General features: G+C 33.5%; 1 protein-coding gene across 2 annotated transcripts in view; it reads right to left on the bottom strand.

Moving 5' to 3' along the window:
- The window catches only part of l1cama (L1 cell adhesion molecule, paralog a), a 78,690-nt gene extending 71,520 nt beyond the window's left edge, over positions 1-7,170 (bottom strand). Inside the window, exon 1 of one of the 2 annotated variants that reach the window (XM_079803156.1) lies at positions 6,984-7,170. The gene's annotated coding sequence lies outside the window, so the exon portion shown is untranslated. The remainder of the gene's footprint in view (positions 1-6,983) is intronic. The other variant, XM_079803155.1, reaches the window with a different exon arrangement.
- Positions 7,171-8,460: the final 1,290 nt, after the last annotated feature.

Consider the following 8,460-nt stretch of genomic DNA (forward strand, 5'->3'; position numbering starts at 1 on the left):
CCCTATTCCAATCCAGGTCATCGCATAAAAAAATCTTCCAAACAGCAGATTTCCAATAAATGATGATGTAAAAAAATGATTCACCGCAGCTGTCAGCATTATGTGAAGGTTGATGTAATGTTCAGTTAAAATTCAAATTAGTTAGAGGAGCATGCTATAATGGGAAACACATAACTACTGAGAACTCCATGTCAATAGACTACAGAGTACTCTACTAGACAACAGAGAGACCTCTCACAAAGCAGAGATTCACGCCGAGTTCACTCATTCATTTGGTCAATAATGTGTCTTTCATGAAAGAGATATTAAGAGGAATGAGGCAAATGTTTGTCGGACAAAGACATGGCTTTATTTCACCCGACTGTGGGAGGAGACTGCACTTGTTTTAGCACATGCAGCTGCATTTTCTCTTTGCAATTTTTTTACTTTGTTGCTCTATGTTGACAGTCACAACCTACGCATTTTAAACAACAAAGCTTGTTAACAGTGTTTTGAACAACTACTGCCGTCAAAATCAAGCAGTTAGGCTTCTGAAGAGAAGAAAAGCTTTACCCAAGAGGGGTTTTGATTTATTGTCAAACTTATGGCTGCTTTTTGGTGATTACATTTAAAGAATTGACTGATTTAAAGTGACCTCTGTCAGCATAAGTTAATTTCATCAGCATATTTAGGGGCCGACTCTTTGAGATGGCTGCATTACGGTCTCAATTGCATGATTGGCTTCATTTTGTGAAGCTTTGCATATGGGGTTTATTAAAAAAAAAAAAATGCAATTCATTCTCAAGAACCCATTACTTTGATTGCAGTCTAGAGAAGTATTTTGCCTGGCAATGCATGAATAAAGATATAGCCTTGAAGAAGCAGGAAAAATATCACTTGGCGAGTGCCGGAAAGAACAATAGAGTGGATTGTTCAAAGCTTGACATCGTTTTCTTCCTTAACTAATGCTTTTACATGAAAAGGGTTACAAAATATATTCACGCTCTCCTCTGTTACTTTATTTCAACCAACTGGTTTGACAAGCAGAAAAAAATGTAATATAAAATGTGAATATACGTATATAGTGTGATGATATTTTTTTGGATAATGCAGAAATAAATCCAGAAACTTCCTCCTGCTAACGTCCCATGATTAAAAGTTACAGACACCTTCCCACCTACTAATACTCATTCCGCTCCAACAGGCCAGTTTGGTCATCATGGACTCTTTTAAAATCAGCCTAATGCATCCTACCCCCCTCCTTGTCGTCCTCCAGGCTCGTCTGACCGTCTCTGTCCTGCCACTGTCATCCCCCTCCTGTCTGCAGAGGGCCGTTCCAACCGCAGCCTCACCAGCCTCTGCAAATGGGTTTAACTAATGTGTCTGTCTCTCTGTGGAGGTCGACCCGTCAGCAGAGCGGCAGCAGTAGGTTGTAAAGCTTTCGCCACTGAATGGGTACTTAAAACAGGTGTTGCGGGGGGATTTTTTGCCCATCATGCGTGCGGGAGCAGGATGTGCCAGCGACACCGAGGCCCTGAGGCGATAACAGGTGGCTGTGAAGACTCGCGGGTTGTGCTGTTTCTCCCCAGAGCTCCTCTGTAACCGGCACATCCACAACAGATGCTCTGCATCTGAGAGCTGCGTTTCTAGTGTTATTCTTGCATTCTGCTACGATGGTGATTTGGATGTCAAAACGGAGGCCGTCAAGTCAAGTCACTTTGATTTATATAGTGCTTTATACAACACAGATCGTTTCATATAGCAACTTCACCCACTAAACAGGAAATTAACAGAATCAAATGACGCAAACTTCAAATATGAGACCATTTCAAATTCTACTGTAAAGCAGCCCTAAAAAGACAATAGTGTCATGTATTCAGCTCAGTGTTTGTTCAATAACTGTATTATAAGTTAAATTCAGCTATAAGCAGAAGATAATAGTATCGTTATTCAGCTTGAGTCAGTTCAATGTTGATTCAGTTCAGTTTATGGCAAAATTCATCAATTATAATTAAAGCAGCTCTGCAGAAGACAATAGTGTCAATCATCCAACTCAGCTCAGTTAAAGTTTCTCTCTCATCTGAGTGTCGTTGCAGTCAAATCGATAATATATATTTAAAAAAAAATGTATGGCCAGGTTTACTGAACAGGGCAAATTAGCTTCAGAGCGCAATCCCATAAAAGAGCAAAACAAAAAGAGTAGAGCAAATTAGTGTCTGGTTTAAAACATGCTTTTTTTTGGGGGGGGGGCGGTAAATAATGGCGCAAATACCAGTAAATTGACCAGCGCAAATCTTAGTATTTAAATGAATCACGCAAGGTGATTTACTAAATTTTGCGTCTGAAAGGGAAACTCCTACAAATGCATATGCAATAAGGTCAGCCGCAAAAATAACTGTCCACGCCTTTTCAGCGCTCATTTTTCACTGCGTGTCTTTAGTAAATCTTGACAGTAGTTTAACACCAAAAGAGGGTTTGCGCTGGCGCAAGCTGTTAGTAAATCTGGCCCTATGTGTCTTTTAAAGCCTACATGAAACGGAAGTTGCGATAGTCTTCCCTATTGTGACGTATTTCCAACTGAGGCTTCTCGAACAAGACCAATAGGGCGGGGCTTCATTTTGTTCATCAGGAATTGATTGGATCATTGTTGTTTGCTATTGCTGTGATCTCATGGGAGTCGGGTTGCCCCGCCCTCACACCGAAAAACAAGTCATCGCATTCACAGGTCAGATTGGTGGACTAATACTACTCAAATATAGAACAAGATTGGGACACAACATGCCGGCATTAGGGGGAAATGCAGTAGTTGTAATCTGTCCAGCAGGTCAAAACGAAGGCCATCAAAGAAGAATTATGGCTTTTTTTTCTTAGTCCTTCTTTTAACAGATCCCTCCCCGCTCCTGTCCCTTCCCTCGTTGACCTTGCACTCGCACCCACACACTCTCTCTCTCTCTCTCTCTGTGTTGATCTCCTCAGACAGCATAAGTGCACATATATTATCGGCCTGCGCAACGGCTTTGCCTGTCAAACGTGACCCCACCCTCTTTCCTTTCTTTCATCCCTCCTAAATCTCTCCAGCTCGTCCATCCATCTGTGCCCACAGCTCAATTAAAGCCTCTGCCTCTGAGGAGAAGATTTTGCAGAGGCAGATCATATTTTTCTGCGCGCACAGACTGATGGTATGGCACAGTAAAAACAAGATCACCTACAGTATGATGGATGCGGAGCAGAGAATGGATATGACTCCACACTCTCATGGCCTAAGCACCTGTTTGCAATCTACAGACACCTTGTCGATAATCAATTCCGAGCGATTTATCCTAGAAAGACACAAGTCATTGTCTGTCAGCGACAGACAACTAGTCAAAATTCCTGAGGATAACCCACAATAAGTAGCTCTACCAACAGAATATGATATTAGCATGGTATTCTTTAAAGAACCTTGAAATAATATTTAAATACCATGGTTTCTTTATACCATAATCAGCTCTACACGTGAAAAAAAAAAATAACATGGTAATTGTTTTTTAATAATATTATAATATATTATAATAATTATATTATATTACATAAAATATAAAAACCATGGTTTCATTATACCATAATCAGCTCCACATGTATAATATAAATATAATATAATGTAACGTAATGCAATATAATATAACATAATAAAATAAATAATATAATATAATTAATATAAAATATACCATGGTTTCATTATACCATATTCAGCTCAACACTATATAAAAATAATACGGTAATTGTTTTTTAATAATAATTAATATAATATAATTTAATATAATATAATAAATATAATATAATTAATATAAAATATAAATACCATGGTTTCATTATACCATAATCAGCTCAACACTATATAAAATTAACATGGTAATTGTATTTTTATAATATAATTAATATAATCAATATAATATAATATAATATATAATTAATATAATATAATATAATTAATATAATATAATATAATATAATATAATATAATATATAAATACCATGGTTTCATTATACCATAATCAGCTCAACACTATATAAAATTAACATGGTAATTGTATTTTTATAATATAATTAATATAATCAATATAATATAATTAATATAATATAATATAATTAATATAATATAATATAATTAATATAATATAATATATAATATAATATATAAATACCATGGTTTCATTATACCATAATCAGCTCAACACTATATAAAATTAACATGGTAATTGTATTTTTATAATATAATTAATATAATCAATATAATATAATATAATATAATATAATATAATATAATATAATATAATATAATATAATATAATATAATATAATATAATATAATATAATATAATATAATATAATATAATATAATATAATATAATATAATATAATATAATATAATATAATATATAAATACCATGGTTTCATTATACCATAATCAGCTCAACACTATATAAAATTAACATGGTAATTGTATTTTTATAATATAATTAATATAATCAATATAATATAATATAATATAATATAATATAATATAATTAATATAATATAATATAATATAATATAATATAATATAATATAATATAATATAATATAATATAATATAATATAATATAATATATAAATACCATGGTTTCATTATACCATAATCAGCTCAACACTATATAAAAATAATATGGTAATTGTTTTTTTATAATATAATTTATATATATATATATATATATATATATATATATAAAAATTATAATCAATATAATATAACAATATAATCAATATAATATAATAAATATAAAAACATAAATAAAAAAATATATATACATAAAAAAAAAAAAATCACTCAATTACTTTTTTTGTAAGGTTAAATCCAAATGTTTAATTATACAAGAAAATCATGGTAATTCCATGGTATTTTGATTACCTTTGAAATACAAATACCACACTGTAAAAAAAAAAAGTCTGTAAAAATAGGGCACAATTTACAGTATGAATATGAAGGAATTTTGTGCATTGGTCTTTTACCTGTATTTTGAATTACACATTGCATTTGTTTGTGTTTTAAGGGTTAACGAAAATTTTCATAAAATTACTGGATAATGTCCTGGCAGAAAATTACCAGGACATTATCCGTCTTAATTTTTTACCGTGCATGGTTTAAAATATGGTCATCATTATACCATAAACAGCTCTACACTTGAATAAAATAACACTGTAATTGTTTTTATAATATAATAAATTAATATAAAATATATAATCACTGACAACTTATACCAGCACAGTGCTTTCTTTGTAAGGGTAAAGGAAAATGTTTAATTATACAACAAAATCATGGTATTTCAATGGTATTCTTTGAAATGCTTTGGAATACCACATAAATACTGTGCTTTTGAATATGGCAATCATTGTACCATGGTAAAAACAGGTTTCATGCTATCATGCTACTCTTTAAACTAACATGTAAATACCATGTTTTATGAACATAGGTATTATGACAGTACTTTTTAAATATCTTGGAATACCATGTAAACAACATGGTTAATGAATATAATAAAGACCATACTTTTGTAGCCTATGGCAATATCATAGTAATATCACTGTACTATGGTAGCACCAAAGTACTTGTGTTGTAAGAGAAAAAATGACAATTTCATGATACAATCACACTATAATTTATATGAGGAAAATACAATGGTTATGCATTTTACCGTTGTACTACTACCTCCAGTACTTTTGTAGCTAAATAATTTTCGGACAATTTCATGATAGAATCATGGTATTCTTTAAAGTACAGTATATGGAGTACCATGGAATTACCATGAGTACCATGAATATAATAATGCATATATATTATGAATATAGTCACTGTACCATGGTACTACTTTTTATTGTGCAAGCATGAAGGAGAGTTCCGTTTAATTTAATGACAAGAGTTTATGTAGTGCAGGATACCATAAACTTAGCTAACGGAGCTAATCATTTTCAACCTGAGCACTGTGAGCGAGACCCACCCTGAATCAAACGTGCTGGCGTGCTGCCAGGTGAGGGTGTCTGCATTTAGGAGGCGGAAAAATAAATGCAAGCCCCACCCAATGCTCACATATATTTGCTATTGCCGCCTGGCCCATCAAAACATAATTTGTTTTCTGTAACACACACACACACACACACACACACACACACACCATCACATCACTGCGGACCACCAACACTCTCAACACCACAATACTCTCATGGGTGATTAACACAATCATACGGCCCAGCAAAACGATGGGGGAGGGAGGACCCACCATATAGATAATGCATGTATTATTAACAATGACACTAATAAAACATGCATTTAAAGCCTTTAAAAAAGAAGACTGTACCAATCGAAACAAGAGCCAGCTATTGATGCCATTTAAGCAAATCTTATTAAATACAACTAAATGTTTGCATTATGTCTAGGTGCATATAAGGCTGCAAAATGCAACCAGACCAGAACATGCAGCAAGACAAACACTAATATGCAAAGAATGAGTACACAGTCCTGCATTAAAAACAGAAGAGCCTGTTGCTGAGATCACATGGGATGTTTGCGAATCCACCAGAGAACAGTTTCTGTTTATGAGACAGGGCAACTCAAGGAGAGAGACGATATGACATTACAAAAAAAGAAAGAAGTTATGTATGAAAATAATATTTATCAAAACACATTTGGCTCCTCCAACACACTGAAGTCTTAAAAAATATTATTACATTTTTTTGTCATACTAAAAAGGCCTAAATGTAACCAGATATGACAAAAAAAAATACATAAATGACTATAACATTGCAATTATTTCAAATGGAACAGCCCCAGTTTGCTAGACCACACACCAGCGCGACATCCTTGCACCTAAGATCTCAAAGGTGTGAGCATCTAACCACAAGAAAAATCTGCAAAAACAAGCCAATTGTGTTTGACATCCGTCAGACACTAAATACTATTGACATTCTCCCTTACAACCTTCTCTTCTTACCTCTGCAGCTTCGAAAGGGCTTCAGGTTTCGGTGCTCCTCTGGCAACTCTGTTGTTTTATCTGTCCCTGAAGGTTCTTGTGTCTCCTGCTCCGTGTCAGATTGATTGTGGCCTCTCCTCACTGCTGATGCTGCAGTGTGAGGAAAACACACCCTCTCCTGGCTCCCTCGCTGCCTCTCCCCTCCTCTGATTGGCTGCCGTCAAGAGGCAGTGACATCACCCTTTTTTCTTCCAGCTCCCTGCCTCTTTTTCATCACTCTCCTCTTCTCTCCTTTCCTCCCTTCATCCTCTGACCATTCCTTTATTGTCTTCATCCTGATTTCCACTCAGCATTCCCCTGGTGCTAAACGAAAAACGTCCATAATTTCATCTGTGATTGGCAAGATCTGTCAGAGCAGGAGGAGACATTCAGTCAGGCAGAGGAGTGATGACATGTTAAATGCAGAGAGATGTTCTCCAGCACCATTAAAGGGTTTTTGCTGGTGGTTTGGTGGGCGGGAGTAATAAGGATGAGAAATATATGTTATGCTAATTAGTGCATTGTTATGCAGTATTTGGATGGTGGCACAGGAAAAGCTTTTCATCCATCCCTTCCTTATAGTGACAGATAAAATACAGAAAGAGAGAATCCAGGAATTTGGCATTACACCTTTTTTTTTGTATAATGACCATTTGTACTGCAAAAAAAAAAAAACTTTTTTTTTTTTTAAATATACAAATATATATATATATATATATATATATATATATATATATATATATATATGAAGACACAAACAATCATGGAGATGATTCGAATATGTAAAAGGGTTGGGAAAAAAAAATCTAACTTGGCTCCTTTGGAGTCAAAAATGGCCGACAAATGAATGGGAAATATGAAAAAATACAAAAACGCAGAGTGTCTTTTGGCGGTACAAACTACAAATTAGCCAGTGTGCTGAAAAAAAGTGCACAGCAATGAAGGGTGACACTCTAAAATGTCAAAAAAAAAAAAAGTAGAGTAGATTTTTATTGCATTTTGATGTTATGTATAACAAAATGTCCTTCACTGTGTTCAGGTTTAACTAATAAAACTGACCCTTCAAATCAACATTTCAAACTAAAAAAAAAATTCTAAACCTTGACAAAAAGTAGTCTTTGAGAATGTCTCGATGTATAAATCCAAATCTACAACTTATTTTTTATTAAGTATTTATGTCTAAAAAACACTAGAGCATTTATAAGCTAGTTTATTTAGAACTGTTTAGGAAATCTAGTGGTTACACCATGGCATTACATATATCTTTTTACTCCCACCAGATGGCACTAATCTACCTTAAACCTACCTTCTCTATTTTAACACAAAACACTGCTTTAATTGAAAAATAATTATAATATATAAGAAAAAAGTGTGTATTATTTAATAAATATTTAATGACATTTTTTTATTAATATTGCATGGTATCAAAAAAACCCCTCAAAATTCTAAATAATAATAA

This window comes from Gobio gobio (assembly GCF_949357685.1).
Source record: "Gobio gobio genome assembly, chromosome: 21".
NCBI lineage: Eukaryota > Metazoa > Chordata > Actinopteri > Cypriniformes > Gobionidae > Gobio > Gobio gobio.